General features: G+C 45.1%; 1 long non-coding RNA gene across 1 annotated transcript in view; it reads left to right on the forward strand.

The window, feature by feature from the left end:
- The window catches only part of LOC144694402 (uncharacterized), a 1,120,079-nt gene that overhangs the window by 1,087,154 nt on the left and 15,653 nt on the right, over positions 1–17,272 (forward strand). The window lies entirely within an intron of this gene.

The raw sequence follows: 17,272 nt of genomic DNA on the forward strand, positions 1-17,272 counted from the left end.
CAAAATTCTATAGATTCTGGAATAGTTTATGAAGATTGGAAGGTAGCAAATGGCACCCCACTATTTAAGGAGGGAGGGAGAGAGAAAACAGGGAACTATAGACCTGTTAGCCTTACATCAGTAGTAGGGAAAATGCTAGAATCTATCATAAAGGATGTGATAAATGGATACTTGGATAATCATGATCTGATTGAGCATAGTCAGCATGGATTTGCAAATGGGAAATCATTTTTGATGAACTTGTTGGAGTTTTTCGAGGATGTTATTAACAAAATTGATAAAGGAGAGTCGATGGACATAGCATACTTGGATTTTCAGAAGGCTTTTGCTAAAGTCCCCCACAGGAGGTTGATCAGCAAAATAAAAGCACGTGGGTTGGAGGCAATATACTGGCATGGATTAAGGATTGGCTAACAGGTAGAAATCAGAGAGTAGGAATAAACAGGTCATTCTTGCGTTAGGAGGCTGCGACTAGTGGGGTATCAATGATTTGGATGTGGGGACCAAATGGAATATTTCCAAGATCGTGGATGATACAAAGTTAGGCGGGAATGTGTATCATGAGGAAGGTGTAAAGTGGCTACAGGAGGAATGGAAAGATTTAATGAGTGGGAAAGAACATGGCAGATGGAAAACAATGTGGAAAAATGTGAGGTTATCCACTTTGGTAGAAGGAACAGATATGCAGAGTATTTCCTAAATGGTAAGAGATTAGAAAGTGTGTACAAAGGGACCTGGGTGTCCTTGTCCATAAGTCACTGAAAGCTAACATGCAGGTGCAGCAGGCAATTAGGAAGGTTAATGGAATGTTAGCCTTTATCGCAAGAAGGTTTGAGTACAGGAGTAGTGAAGCCTTGCTTTAATTGTATAGAAGCTTGTTTAGACTGCACTTGGAGTACTGTGTGCAGCTTTGGTCCCCTTACCTCAGAAAGGATATTATTGCCATAGAGTGAGTGCAATGAAGGTTCACCAGACTTGTTCCGGGGTTGGCAGGACTGTCTTATGAAGAGAGATTGGGGAAACTGGGCCTGTATTCTCTAGAGTTTCAAAGAATGAGAGGTGATCTCATTGAAACCTACAAAATACTTAAAAGAATAGACAGGATAGATGCAGGTAAGATGTTTCCCCTGGTTGGGGAGTCTAGAACCAGGGAACACACTTTCAAAATAAGCGGGAAGCCACTTAGGACCGAGATGAGGAGAAATTTCTTTGCTCAGAGAGTTGTGAATCTTTGGAATTCCCTACCCCAAAGAGCCGTGAAAGCTCAGTCATTGAGTATGTTTAAGGTAGAGGTTGATAGATTTCTGATTAACAATAATGTAAAGGGTTATGGGGATAGTGTGGGTAAAAGACATTGAAGTGTTTGATCAGCCATTATCGTAGTGAATGGCGGAGCAGGATCGATGGGCTGAATGGCCTTCTCCTGTTCCTATGTTACTATCTTGATCAGCAGGGGGTAACATTGCGCAGTGGGAGCAGGCTGGTAGAGGACCTTTGCTTCTGGATTTTTAGCCTAAGGTCCATTCTTTCATATGCCTCCATGAATGTGTTGACGATAGTTTGGAGCTCTGCCTCTGAGTGTACGCATATACAAGCATCATCAGTGTACTGCAGCTCGATGACAGAGGTTGGGGTGATCCTGGTTCTGGAATGGGGGCGTCGTAGGTTAAGTAGTTTCCCAATTGTCTTGTGGAGTAGCTCCATTCCGGCGGGGAGCTTCATAGAGATGGGGTGAAGTGTTGCAGCAAGGAAGATAGAAAAGAGCATTGGTGTGATGACACAGCTTGCTTGATCCAGGTTGCACTCGTATTGGGTCTGTGGCAGATGCGTTGCTAAATATCACAAATCCACCGTGGGAAGTAGAGGAAAAATATATATTTTATAATGGGAATAAAATTAGGAAAGCAACTTGTATCAACCAAGTTTTGTAAACTGATAGATAATTAGTATTACAAATATAACAGATGATTTTATCTTTCAATATCAGTAAAGTACATAACTTTGTGTCAGGCATGTTATATATTACTTCAGCAAATTTGCTGAATGGAACAATGGGAAAAGCTACTGTCATGTTTAAACTGATATTTCCAAAGGAGACGATAACGTGAGAAGCAGGAAATATCACTTTTGCACTTTTATTTACAATTTGTTGTTAGTTATTTGAAAAAAAAATCAGTAAAATTAACTATGAATATTTTTTAAAAATGAATTGTGCTCCAGGTCTCGGTCTACCCATGAGCAACATTACGGGTGATTTATGAACACTGATCAATAATGCCGACAATCCTAAAGTGTATTTGCAAGTACTAACAATTTTATTTTTTAAACCTTCTCAGGGTCTTTTATTTCTGATTTTTGCTTTTATCTTTAATGTGATTTTTTTTCTCTTAAAAATTCTAATAAAAGGCATGAGAACTTTCTTCTTGCATGGGATTGATAGCACCCCCTAGTGGCCTAACTTTAAATAGACAGGAGTCCTGACACTGGAAAGGAGATTTTCCATTCACCAAAATCACAGTGTTGACACCATCTAATTTTGGTTGGATGTCGCTAGTCAGACTGCAATGTAAACTCCCAGGCCAGTTTTTGGGCTATCATTAGGAGCTCAAATTGGGTCAGGGTGTAGAACCATGCTGTCATCAACCCTCCAAAGGCCGCAGAACATAATTAAAGGCATGTGGCCATATAAGAACTTGCATTTATATAGCACCTTTCACCAACTCAGAACTTCCCAAAGTGCTTTTCAGCAAATGAAGTACTTTTGCAGTGTATTGACTTGCAAGGTAGGAAATGTAGCAGCCAGTTCGCACAAAACAAGCTCCCACAAATAGCAATATGTTGTAAAGTAAGGATCAGATATCTGTTTTCTTGACATTGGTTGCAGAATAAATAGTAACCAGCAAAAATGGAAGACTGCCCATTCCCCAAATGAATGGGTGGGAAGAAGATTCATTTGAATAAAATTAATGAGAGTAAAAATTGCCCAGGCCTGTTGCTGGGGATGTTATGTGGGGTGGTGGGGGTGGGCTCAATATTCCCAATATTCACTTCCATCAAGATAAAGGCAAAATACTGCGGATGCTGGAAATCTGAAACAAAAGCAAAAAATGCTGGAAAAACTCAGCAGGTCTGACAGGATCTGTGGAGAGAAAGACAGTTAGCGTTTCGAGTCCGTGAAACGTTAACTCTGTCTTTCTCTCCACAGTTGCTGTCAGACCTGCTGAGTTTTTCCAGCGTTTTTTGTTTTTGTTTCCCTTCCATCAACATAGACTAAGGAGAACTTCCCTGCTTTGTAAATTAGTACTGTGGGATATTTTTCTATCCACCTGCGAGGACAGGTAGGGCCTTAGCCAATTATATAATGTCTTACCCAAAAAACAACACCTCTGTCACTGCAGCACTCCCTCAGTATTGCATTGGAATGCTAATCTAGATTATGTACTTAAATTGCTGGAATGATGTAGAACTACATAGTATATACAGCACAGAAAAAGGCCTTTCAGCCCAACAGGTCAATGCTGGTTTAGGCTCCACATGAGCCTCCTTCCACCCTACTTAATCAAACTCCATCTTCCCCTCTGCAGTCACCACTCTCCCTGTGAATCACTCTGAGAAGGGCGCTATGTAAATGTAAGTTGCTGATGAGTGGGAATATTCTCTGCATCAAGTTGCTTTTTTAACTCTGCAGTTGATTTAAAATAAAATCTCACCTTGTCGATGCTGGTAACAGACATGCCCCAAAACATATGACCTTCCTAATACTTCCAGAGTGGGACCCACAACCTTCTGACTCAGTAGTGGGAGTGTTACCAACTGAGCCAAGCCTGACAGATATTGAATATAGAGCAGGGGTATTCAAACACAGACCTCATTGAGGTCTAGTACACAAATGAGCTAGTACAGTTATCGTTACAAGGTCACAAGCACCAAAGAAAACTGTTGCTGAAAGTGAATTTCCAAGGGCAAGTTGAGTGCGACACAACAGTAAAAATTCACCTTTGCCTGCTGCACAAAATGGATTTTAAGTTGATGGAATTGAAGATTGGAAATCATGCGTGTGAGAGGGTGGCAGGACAAGTGGCAAACCCCGCCCTCCTAAGACCCCCCCCCCACCCACCCATAATGTCACCTGCATCAGGTCTAGGCAATTTTAACTCTCAAGATTCATTTGAATAAAATTAATAGCCTTCCCATCCGATCCATCTGGGGAAAGGGCAGTCTTCCCATCACAATTGCTGGCGGACCACCCAAGATATATTTAACGTGGGAATGCACCTCTTAAAGGAGGTTACAGTCTCTACTTTCAGATTCCATGGCAACACTGCAGACACTGTGCAGGTTGGAAGCCTGTCAATGGGTATATTGATGCCGCTTTAGAGCTTTAATGGAGGAGGTGAGGGACAAAGACTGGGGTCCTGTTCCCCCAGAACTTGCCGGAAGATAACCCAAATGAACATCGAGCAAGCAGGGGACAGAGGTGGCTGAGAGGGTGATTCCCAGCAGTAACAACCCCAGGACCTGGCTCCCTATTAACAATACCTGTCAGCACTCCATTCACCCCTCTCCCAACACACTCAATAATTTCTTCCCATCAATAGCAAGGACACATTGCAACAGCTCTCTTTCTGATTCCAAACACACTCAACTCTTCCTTTATTATCTTCACACTGCAGAAAACAGCCTTCTCTTCTCACATCTAAAAACTCGCTTCACATTCCACACACTTGCCTTTACATTCATCATCTCTGCAGACAGATTGTATTTTGCTTCTACTGCAGCAGATGCATTATACACAGAAGTTTTACATACCTTCATTTTCCTTTTCAAGAGGTCACTCACTAATTCTCAACTTCTTTTTCCTGCAACAAACGACAGCATATAATGTGAAAGGAAGGAGCAAGACCAAGGGAGGGTTACTTGACATTGTAGCCCCCCTACTCAAATGCAGCAGGAATTCCTGACATCATTAGTCCAGCTAAAATCACAAGCATTAGGAAAGGAGAGGCTAGTGACTTTACTGAGCAGGGTGTCTGAATATTATTTGTAATTCGCCTCAGAAAATTGCACATTGAGCCAGCTTGGCAACACCTGGGTGCATGCTGAAGATGTCCCACCGTCTTGGTATCATCTTAACTGTTGTCCCTTTTCTCTTTCTTCTGGGTACTTCTCAGCACTTGAACGCTGCAGAAGAAGACAATTCCAAGGAGGACCATCCACGTGAGGGTGAACCACCAATCATTGCATCCCACCCAAGCACCAGCTCAGAGATTGGTGCCCCACGTGGGTTAAGCTATGAACTAGAGGGACTTGCAAATGGTGAAACATCCAGCATAAGTAAACAGCAATGAGCACCAATGGTAGGGATAGCCCAGAAGACAGCTTACTGGAGGGTGAAGTCCTCTGCCAGTTCAGGACAGCAATGAGAACTTTAGAGGCCCACCTATGAAGGGAAATCTGCTTGACAAGCAATTATACTAGAAGGTCTGCTGAAGTATGTCAGAACTATGGCTGAAAATATGGCGGGGTCCACTCTCAGACCTGGTGGTGTCATCTCAAATTGCCTCAACGCTTTGCAGTAAAGCATAGAGAGTGGGGCCACCCCCTCTCCCCCTCCCCCTCCCAGGGATGCTGCAGTGTGCCCTCACAACTGGAGTCAATGTCTCCAGTCTTTTTAGCTTTGGTAGGAGTTCAAAGGGCTGCCAGGCAGACTTTGCGCTCCATCTTGGATGGTTGAGTGTCACGGGATAGCGTTGAGATAGCTGCCTGGGCACCTTGCCTAAACTTGCATTATCATGTCCCTGTAATTGGAGACCAGTTGCACTTTGATTGAGTGGTATCCCTTCCTGTTCACAAAAGTTGTTGGATGGTTTTCCAGTGCTCCTGTGGCAAGATCTGTGCACCCTATCACAAAAGCATTCTTTATATGAATTAATGATTTGAATCCACCAGCTGGAATTGAACTTTTAAAAACAGACTAAAGGGTGACTTGAGCTCACAGCCAAAGATGGCTACACAATTTGCATCACAGTGCGTTCGACATTCCAACCCATTGAGATGGAGACCAAATATCTGCAAAAACACACCAGCGACAATGACCTCAGGGGAATGAGTGAACCACATATCCTGTCCCCATTGGCAAGGCATCAAGACAATCAGCTGGGTGGAGACGAACCATTAAACCTAATCACTTGGACAATGGGACTCTGGCTGAGAGGGGGATTCCCAGACATGAGCTAATTCAGTTACAATGAGAATACACTAGCCATCACCATGCTTGAATTACAAGGTGACGGTCATGTGACAAGCCCACCCTTTGTGTGTTTAATCATCTGCTTTCTCTGCAGTATGGGACAAGCAGCCCAGAGGCTGAATGAAGAAAACCTGAGTGGGGTCCCTGCCTCCTCTCTCTCTCTTTCCAACCCCACATGCAAGCTTTCAAACCCTGTTTGTTGATTGTAACTACCTAGGCAGAAACAGAGGCTTCTTAAAGGAACTCAACCCCGCGCTACACCAGAATAACAGACAAATTGTCCATCCACATCTTTATGTTAAAAACAAAAAGCTAAAAGCTACTGCGGATGCTGGAAATCCAAAACAAAAACAGAATTACCTGGAAAAACTCAGCAGGTCTGGCAGCATCAGCGGAGAAGAAATCAGTTAACGTTTCGAGTCCTCATGACCCTTCGGCAGAACTGGAGCATAGTTAGAAGAAGGGAGAAATATAAATTGGTTTAAGGTGGGTGGTGGGGGGGGGGGGGTGGTGGGGTGGGGGGGGGGAAGAGACACATTGAGGGTGTGGTGATTGTGGAGATGAGCAGATAGTCAAAAGATGTCACAGACAAAAGGGTCAAAGAGGTATTTAAGGTGGTGGTATTTGTCTGAGAAAAGTGCTAATTAAGAATGGAAGACAGGATATTCAAAGTACAGCTCTAGTGGGGGTGGGGTGGAAAGACTAAAGGTTTTAGTTTTAGATTTAAAAATAATGGCAATAGGTGGGGAAAGAAGAATCTATATAAATTATTGAAAAAAAAGCGGGGGGGGGGAAAGAAATGGGGTGGGGATGGGGGGAGGGGGAGTTTAAGATCTAAAGTTGTTGAATTCAATATTCAATAACAGCACCTCATCTTCCGACTAGGCACTTTACAGCCCTCCGGGCTGAATATTGAATTCAACAACTTTAGATCTTAAACTCCCCCTCCCCCCATCCCCACCCCGTTTCTTCCCCCCCACCCCCCCCGCTTTTTTTTCAATAATTTATATAGATTCTTCTTTCCCCACCTATTTCCATTATTTTTAAATCTAAAACTAAAACCTTTAGTCTTTCCACCCCACCCCCACTAGAGCTGTACTTTGAATATCCTGTCTTCCATTCTTAATTAGCACTTTTCTCAGACAAATACCACCACCTTCAACACCTCTTTGACCCTTTTGTCTGTGACATCTTTTGATTATCTGCTCATCTCCACAATCACCACACCACACCCTCAATGTGTCTCTTCCACCCCCCCTCCCCCCCCCACCACCCCCCCACCCACCTTAAACCAATTTATATTTCTCCCTTCTTCTAACTATGCTCCAGTTCTGCCGAAGGGCCATGAAGGCTCGAAACGTTAACTGATTTCTTCTCCGCCGATGCTGCCAGACCTGCTGAGTTTTTCCAGGTAATTCTGTTCACATCTTTATGTTGCCTCAATGAGGGAAAGCAGCAGGACCACTGAATTCAGCCTGAAGTCAGCCAAGTCACCAACCTCCACAAATTGTATGCTGCTTTATTTCTCTGGACTCTAACATGCTTAACCTATCCTTCCCCACTCGAAAGTCTATTTGTTTTTGTGTGAACTTCCAGTGTGCATGTATGTGAAAGTTGGAACATTATTTTATTTAGAATGGGTCAAGTACTTCGTCAAGACTCAAGAAAACCCATCTGATTGTGTATTTGATGATCACAGCACATTAACCGTTAAACATTCACTAAAATGGCAAGTATACTTTTGAAAAAAACCTGTTGTGGTCAAACAAGAAGTAGGAAAAGAGAGGGGAGCCATCCTGCATCTCCTGACCTGATCATAACAACCCTATGATGCTTTGGATGTGGGGGGAAGCCAGCCACAACTCCAGACTGAGAGATTTCCTCTGCAATCAGCCAGTGACAAAATAAGTTAAAGGTAACAAAGTAACTTTGACGACCACTGATAGAGCATGGCTCCCTGATCTAGCAGGCAATAGGCTCTGTTGCAGAAGACTCCTGAGGTCTGCGATAGCCTGCTTGGGGAACTCTGCTGATCAGATATATCCAAGAAACTAACTCTCTGCCATTACACCCAGTATTCTAGGCATGACCTCCTACCAACAGGACCACTTACCTACTATTATCTAAGAGGTTCACCTGCTGTTCATACAAGTTGCTGAAGAAGCTGCTGATGCTGCATTGTTTTACCTCTTCCTCCATCTGTCAATAATGGCACCTATTCAAAGCAATTAGAGTTTAGTGGGGAGTGGGGGGGGAGAGGATGGATAAATAAGACAATAATATCAGAAAGAAGCTATTTGGGTGCTGGAAACTCTTCTGCCGATCTCCTACTTTCACTGGCTTGGAGAGATCAATTGTGGCATTACAACTATGTTGAGGTCTAATAGCATCATAGGAACCTGATTCACATGTATTCATGAGGTCCCTACATGTCTTGACCATTGTATGTTGCATGTTCAGTCGGTCTCACAAAGAGGTTCCAAGTCTTGTATGTTTGAACATTAAGGCCATTATTTTTCGCTCGTTGGGTGGGCATGTTCCTGACCTGAATGAACGTAAAATGACGCATGATGACTTCGGGCAAGCGTCCCAACGTCAGTGCACACACGCACAATATTTCGATTGGCGGGCGCATGCGGGAGTTGGCAGCGCGCCCACCGATAATTAAAAGGCCTATTAAGACCATTAAAGTAATAATTAAGTTCAATTTTTCCCTGCCCGTCCAACCTTACAGTTGGCAGGCAGGCAAAAAGGCCAAGTGGCCTTTGGATATTTTGGGGAACCTCATCCACAGGGAGGATGAAGTTTCCAACAGCAAATAAAAAGTAATTAAAATGTTTAAATTTCATAATATGTCCCTGCTCGTGTGACAGAGTCACATGAGGAGCCATGTTTTTTAACATTTTAAAATTCTTTATTTTTAATTTTTTAAGTCTTCAGCTTCAGCTCAGAGCTGCCTCAGGGAGCTTTTCCTGTGCGCACCTGTGCGAAGTTCCCCACTCGCCTTCTTCCCCCCCTGACACCCTGCAGTCAGCATCACAGTGAAGCAGTCTGGGAAGAGTGTCCTTCAGGCAGCAAGGCGATGAAGCAGTCTGGGAAGAGCGTCCTGCAGTCAGCATCACGGTGAAGCAGCCTGGGAAGAGTATCCTGCAGTCAGCATCGCGGTGAAGCAGCCTAGGAAGAGTGTCCTGCAGTCAGCATTATGGTGCAGCAGTCTGGGAAGCGTGTCGTGTCTTTCAGTCAGCATCGCGGTAAAGCAGTCTGGAAAGAGTGTCCTGCAGTCAGCATCACGGTGAAGCAGTCTGGGAAGAGTGTCCAGCAGTTAGCATCACGGTGAAGCAGCCTTGGAAGCGTGTCCTGCAGTCGACATCGTGATGAAGCTGTCTGGGAAGCATGTCCTCCAGTCAGTTTTTGTTGAAAAAAGCAAGAGTGACATCACAAGACAGCGCGAGAGCGACAGAGAGATCAGAACCAGTGCGGGTGCGGGGAAGCTTCAAAAAATGATGTCAGCACAAAGGTGAGAGCTGATTGGTGAGTAGTGGTAAGTGTTTTTCTCCGGTTTAAAATAGATTAATCTAAGGAAAGGTAAGTGTTCTAGTTTTTATTTAAAGTACATGCATAATTTAACTTTTTTTTACTGCATTTAACTTAAAGTAAGGGGTTTTTTTCAACTAGAGGCATGGCAGGGCAGCTCAGTCCCGTGTTATGTACCGCCTGAAACATGTGGGAAGTCCTAGATGCTCTTTGCGCTCTGACTGACCACGTGTGCAGGAAGTGCCACCAGCTGCAGCTACTTGAGCTCCGAGTTTCGGAGCTTGAGCGGCAGCTGGAGGCACTGAGCTGCATCTGTGAGGCTGAGAGTTTCATGGATAGCACATTTTTAGACATGGTCACCCCACAGCTTATGGAAGTGCAGACAGAGAGGGAATGGGTGACCATCAGTCAGAAGGAAGGTGTCATGCAGGTAGTCAGGAAATCCCCAAGGGTGCATCTCGCTCGAGAATCGTTTTTCAGTGTTGGAAAACGGTGAGAGTGACAGGCAGGGCTGTCCTCTCTCGCCTGTCCTTTTCGTGTGTTGCATAGAACCCTTTGCCGAGTCCATCAGGAAGGATCCGGGCATAAGAGGAGTGACAATCCCAGGCAGTGGAGGCACTCAGGTAAAAGCCTCCCTGTACATGGACGACGTCGCCGTCTTCTGCTCGGATCCGCTGTCGGTGCGCAGACTGATGCACATCTGCGACCAGTTCGAACTGGCCTCGGGAGCCAAGGTAAATCGTGGGAAGAGCGAGGCCATGTTCTTTGGGAACTGGGCTGACCGATCCTTTGTCCCCTTCACTGTCAGGGCTGACGGCCTGAAGGTGCTGGGGATATGGTTCGGAGGGACCGGGGCATGCGTTAGAAACTGGAAGGAGCGAGTGGCTATGGTGAAAAGGAAACTGGGCATGTGGGAGCGACGCTCCCTCTCCATTGCGGGTAAGAACCTGGTCATGAGGTGTGAGGCACTCTCCCTGTTGCTGTACGTGGCGCAGGTCTGGCCCATTCCAGACTCCTGCGCGATGGCGATCACTTGAGCCATCTTCCGCTTTATCTGGAGGTCGAAAATGGATCGTGTCCGCAGGGACGCGATGTACAAGCCTCTAGATAAAGGGGGAAAAAACGTGCCCAACATCGCCCTCATACTGATGGCCACCTTTGTGTGTGGCTGCATCAAGCGGTGCGTAGACCCTCAGTACGCAAACACCAAGTGTCACTACGTGCTGAGGTTCTACCTGTCCCCGGTGTTGCGAAGGATGGGTCTGGCCACGCTGCCGCGGAACGCTCCAAGTAGTTGGACCGTGCCGTACCACCTGTCCCTGGTGGAAAAATTTATGCAGAAAAACACCTTTGACCACAAGTCCATCAGGCAGTGGTCAGCACGTAACGTCCTAGAGGCCCGGAGGGAAAAGGAGAGGGTGGACCCTGTGGGATGGTTCCCCGAGCAGACTGTCAAAGTCATTTGGCAGAATGCCTCATCGCCAGAACTTTCCAACAAGCACCAAGACGTAGCTTGGCTGGTGGTGAGAAAGGCCCTCCCCGTCAGATCCTTCCTACACGCCAGGAGTCTCACCCCCTCTGCACGTTGCCCTCGAGGTGGCTGTGGTGGGGAAGAGACCGTTGTTCACCTCCTTGTGGATTGTGCCTTTGCAAAGAAAGTCTGGAGAGAGATGCAGTGGTTGCTGTCGAGGTTCATCCCGAGCAGTTCTGTGACACAGGACTCTGTGCTCTACGGGCTGTTCCCAGGGACACACACCGAGACAAACATCAACTGCAGCTGGAGGATCATCAACTCGGTGAAAGACGCGCTTTGGTCTGCCCGAAACTTGTTGGTCTTCCAGCACAAAGAGTTGTCCCCGACCGATTGTTGCGGACTGGCACAATCCAAAGTCCAGGACTACGTGCTGAGGGACGCACTAAAGCTTGGGGCAGCTGCCGCAAAGGCGCAATGGGGAAGGGTCGCTGTCTAAGACCTTTCTGCCACAGCGCACCGAGAGACTGGGAACTGTTTAGAGCCCCTCGGGCTGTACAGCTCAAAATGAAAGGCTGTAAATGATTGTAATATTGTTTGTACTGATGCACCTGGTGATACATTTTGTAAAAGTTTAACCAGGATTGTACCCTTGTAATGGTGTTTTTGAAATGGTTTGGAATGTGATTGAAGATATTTTATGAATAAAGTATATTTTTGCAAAAAAAAAAGAGAGTGACGGTTCCTCTGGGGAGTGCAGCCACGCTCATGGCACTGTGAGTGGCTCAGCTGCACGGGGGGCAGGAAAATGAGGGGAAGAGCAATAGTGGTAGGAGACTCGATAGTAAGGGGAATAGACAGATGTGTCTACGGCCATAGACGTGACTCCAGGATGGTATGTTGCCTCCCAGGTGCCAGGGTCAAGGATGTCACTGAATGGCTGCAGGGCATTCTAAAGGGGGAGGGCAAACAGACAGAGATCATGGTACATATTGGTACCAACGACATAGATAGAAAGAGGGATGAGATCCGGCAAGCAGAATTTAGGGAGCTAGCAAACAGATTAAAAAGCGAGACCTCAAAGGTAGTAATCTCTGGATTATTTCTGGTGCTACACGCGAGTAAGAATAGAAATAGGAGGTTAGTCCAGATGAATGCATGGCTGGAGAGATGGTGCAGGAGGGAGGGCTTTAGATTTCTGGAACATTGGGACCGTTTCTGGGGGCGGTGGGACCTGTACAATGTGGATGGGTTGCACCTGAACCATAATGGGACCAACATCCTTGCGGGGAGGTTTGCTAAGGCTGTTGGGGAGGGTTTAAACTAGCTTGGCAGGGGGATGGGATCCTGAGAGGAGGTTCAGCAGGGGGAGATGCACAGCCAAAATTAGAAGAGAGAGCAAATGAGTCTGGAAGGCATAGAAATTATAGGCCAGTTAAGGCACAAGGGAGTTTGGCAAGGTTGGATGGTATTTATTTTAACGCAAGGAGTCTGACGAATAAGCCAGATGAGTTGAAGGCCCAAATTAACACATGGAAGTATGTTGTCATTGCTGTCACAGAGACATGGTTGAGAGAGGGGCAGGATTGGCAGCTCATTATTCCAGGATATAGGGTCTTCAGACAAGACAGGGAAGGAGGTAAAAGAGGAGGGGGTATCGCAATATTGATCAAGGAATCAATTACAGCAGTAAGGAGGGATGATATCTTAGAAGGCTCCTCAAATGAAGCCATATGGGTAGAACTTAAAAACAAAAAAGGAGCAATCATATTGCTGGGAGGGTACTATAGACCCCCAAAAAGTCAGAGAGAAATAGAAGACCAGATATGTAGGCAAATTTCATGGAAGTGTAAAAATAACAGGGTAGCAATAGTGGGGGATTTCAACTTCCCCAACATTAACTGGGTTAGTCATAGTGTGATAGGTTTAGAGGGAGCGGAATTCTTAAAATACACCCAGGAGAGCTTTTTAAACCAGTACATAGAAGGCTCTACAAGAGAGGGGACGGACCTGGACTTAATTTTAAGGAATGAAGCCAGGCAAGTGGTAGAGGTATCAGTGGGGGAGCGTTTTGCAAATAGTGATCATAACTCCGTTAGATTCAAGGTTGTTATGGAAAAGGACAAGGATGGGTCAAAAATCAGAGTTCTAAATTGGGGGAAGGCTGATTTTAATAAGATCAGATATGATTTTTCCAGATTGGACTGGGAGCAGGTACTTTTAGGTAAATCTGCGTCAGAGCAGTGGGACTTATTCAAGAAGGAAATAGGGAGAGTACAGGGCCAACATATTCCAGTAAAGACAAAGGGTGGGACCAACAAATCCAGGGAACTCTGGATATCGAGGGATATACAGGATTGGATAAAGAGAAAAAGGGAGGCTTATGGCAGATACCGAGGGCTCAAAACGGAAGCCCTAGAGGAGTATAGAATATGTTGGGGAGAACTTAAAAAGGAAATTAGGAGAGCAAAAAGAGAGTATGAAAAAACATTGGCAGGTAAAATAAAGGAAAATCCAAAGTTATTTTATAAGTACATTAGGAGTAAGAGGATAACTAGGGAAAGAATAGGGCCCACTAAGGACCATAGTGGTAATTTGTGTGTGGAGCTGGAAGATGTAGGTAGAGTTCTAAATGAATACTTTGTGTCGGTGTTCACAAGTGAGAGGGGTGACGTGGGTATGGAAATCAGGCAGAAGGACCGTGATATAATTAAAGAAATTACATAGAAAGGGAGGAGGTTCTAAGTGGTCTGGCAGGCTTAAAAGTAGATAAATCCCCAGGTCCGGATGAAATATATCCCAGGCTGTTGTGTGAGGCAAGGGAGCATATAGCAGGGGCGCTGGCAATAATTTTCAATACCTCTCTGGCCACAGGAGAGGTGCCAGAGGACTGGAGAACAGCCAATGTGGTACCATTATTCAAGCAGGGAGGAAGGGATAAACCAGGGACCTACAGGTCAGTCAGTCTAACCTCAGTGGTGGGGAAACTATTGGAAGCAGTTCTGAGGGACAAAATTAATCTTCACCTGGAAAGGCAGGGATTAATCAAGGACAGTCAGCATGGTTTTGTTAAGAGGAGGTCATGTCTGACCAATTTGATTGAATTTTTTGAAGGGATGACCAGGTGTGTAGATGAGCGCAATGCATTTGACGTAGTCCACTTGGACTTCAGCAAGACTTTTGATAAGATCCCACACGGGAGACTGATAACAAAGGTAAGAGCCCATGGGATCCAAGGCAATTTGGCAAATTGGATCCAGAATCGGCTGAGAGGCAGGAAGCAGAGGGTGATGGTCGAGGGGTGTTTTTGTGACTGGATGCCTGTGCCCAGTGAGGTTCCACAGGGATCGATGTTGGGTCCCTGGCTGTTGGTGGTATATATAAATGATTTAGACTTGTAGGAGGGTTGATCAGTAAGTTCGCGGAGGACACGAAAATTGGTGGGGTGGTAAATAGTGAGGAGGATAGCCTTAGGTTACAGGAGGATGTAGATGGGCTGGTCAGATGGGCTGTTCAGTGACAAATGGAATTTAATCCGGATAAGGGTGAGGTGATGCACTTGGGCAGGACAAACAAGGCACGGAAATACACAATGAATGGTAGGACCCTGGGAAGTACTGAGGATCAGAGGGACCTTGGTGTGCCCTTAAGGTAGCAGGACAGGTAGACAAGGTGGTTAAGAAGGTACATGAGATACTTGCCTTTATTAGTGAGGCATAGAATATAAGAGCAGGGAGGTTATGCTGGAACTGTATAAAATGCCGGTTAGGCCACAGCTATAGTATTGCTTGCAGTTCTGGAATCCGCATTATAGGAAGGATGTGATTGCACTAGAGAGAGTGCAGAGGAAATTTACCAGGATGTTGCCTGGGCTGGAGAGTTTTAGTTATGAAGAGAGATTGGATAGACTGGGGTTATTTTCCCTGGAGCAGAGGAGATTGAGGGGGGACATGATTGAGGTGTATAAAATTATGAGGGGCATAGTGAGTGTAGACAGGAAGGAACTTTTCCTCTTGATGGAGGGATCAATAACTGGGGGCATAGATTTAAGATAAGGGGCAGGAGGTTTAGAGAGGATGTGAGGAAGAATTTTTTTCACCCAGAGGGTGGTGGGAATCTGGAACTCACTGACTGAAAATGTGGTGGAGGCAGAAACCCTCATAACATTTAAGAAGCATTTGGATGTGCACTTGTGATGCCATGGTATACAAGGCTATGGGTCTAGTGCTGGAAAATGGGATTAGAATAGTTAAGTACTTGTTTGACCAGCGCAGACTCGATGGGCCAAAGGGCCTTTTTCTGTGCTGTAGACCTCTATGACTCTATGACACAGGCAGCGCTGAGCGCTCCAGCACGCATTTCATGCTAGATGGGCCTTAATTGGTGGTTGGCTTCCTGACCGCTCCCGCTTGACACGCCGAGCCTGCCCGACAAGGGCAAAATCCTGGCCTAAGTGTTTATTGATAGCACATAACTATGTACATATATACAGGGTATAGCCCAAGCTATGAGCTAACTCCAGGCTTGCTTCTACACAGGTCTCTGCCCAGCCCATAGCTAACTCTAGTCTCAGGTCAGTTTTTTCAAAATTTGTTCACACATTTGTGGGCACTACTGGCTAGGCCAGTATTTATTACCCATCCCTAACTGACCTTGTTCAGAGGACATTTCAGAGTCAACCACATTGCTGTGGTCACATGTAGACCAGACCAGGTAAGGTCAGCAGATTTCCTAAATTAATGAATCAGATGGGTTTTTCCTGACAATCAGCAATGGTCATTGTTGGACTTTTAATTCCAGATTTTTATTGGATTCAAATGTCACCATCTGCTGGGGTGGTATTGGAACCCAGGTCCCCAGATCGTTACCCTGGGTCTCTCTAGAATACTAGTCCAGTAACAATACCACTACGCTACCATCTCCCCTCTTTTCATACGCCTCTTTACATCTCACTGTGGGTGGTACAGTTTCCCAGCCCTACATTAACCTTGCTATTCCAGACACCTGTATACTGTATTACATTGATTTTTAAAAAAACTTGTGTGATTAAATGGCAGTCGGCAGGAACAAAGTGACTCTCCAGTGACTTTAACTTCTCGCCCACCCTGTTGCCACTTGGTAGGGTGAGTTAAAATTCTGCAGGTCAAATTCGTTAATTAAAATATGTTGCAGAACTACACTGAGAGTCTCCTCAAGTTTAAAGTAATATACGTATAGGCCCGTGATTTGCAGTCAGTGATTGCTACAGACCTCAAAGAAAGCCTCGCTGAGAGGTCCAGCAATCTTTCTGTCCAGAACTTTGCCTCTTTCACATCCAATTGATTGTAACCTTGCTTAATGGGCATTCCTAACGGGAAACTGCAATGATGTCATTAAGCTGTCTAAACAGCCAATCATATCAACGAATTTTCACAGCCAGTAAACCAGGAAATGGAAAGTTTTCATAATCAATCAGCTTTTTAAAACTTTTGCAGAGGGCAAAATATAGACATGGGGCTAAGGTAAAAGTGAAATATCATGAACAAACTTATAAAAATATATAATCATTTTAAAAATTAAATTTAAAAACAGCAAGTGATTAATCATATTGGAGAAATTAAACAACATTCCATTATTTTCTCAGGGCCAGATAAGCTGTTCAGCAGTAGTTAGCACTCAGATCAGCATTAAAAACCCAGTTACACCTCTTTGAACAAAGTTTAACTTTTATAGAGTTTCTATTGGAGAGGAAAGGGGTAAGTTTTCATTATATCCATTGATATCACTGATTGCTGGCCCTGGTGGTTGGTGGGTTGGTAGGCAGTGAAGGAGCCTGGGGGGTCCACAGCGCAGCTTGTGACAGATAGTGAGTGATAGGCCACAACTTCAGGATTTTTGTGTTAATCAGCGTTTGGGCTAAATCCTGAAGTGGTGGTCAGATGTAGAGGAGAAATGACGGCGAAAACAAATAGCTCACCTTCAACAAACGCTCAAATTCTGCACCATTGAACTGAACATTTCATTTCAAGGTAACCAAT

This window comes from Cetorhinus maximus, chromosome 20 (genome assembly GCF_964194155.1).
Source record: "Cetorhinus maximus chromosome 20, sCetMax3.hap1.1, whole genome shotgun sequence".
In the NCBI taxonomy this organism is placed as follows: Eukaryota; Metazoa; Chordata; class Chondrichthyes; order Lamniformes; family Cetorhinidae; genus Cetorhinus; species Cetorhinus maximus.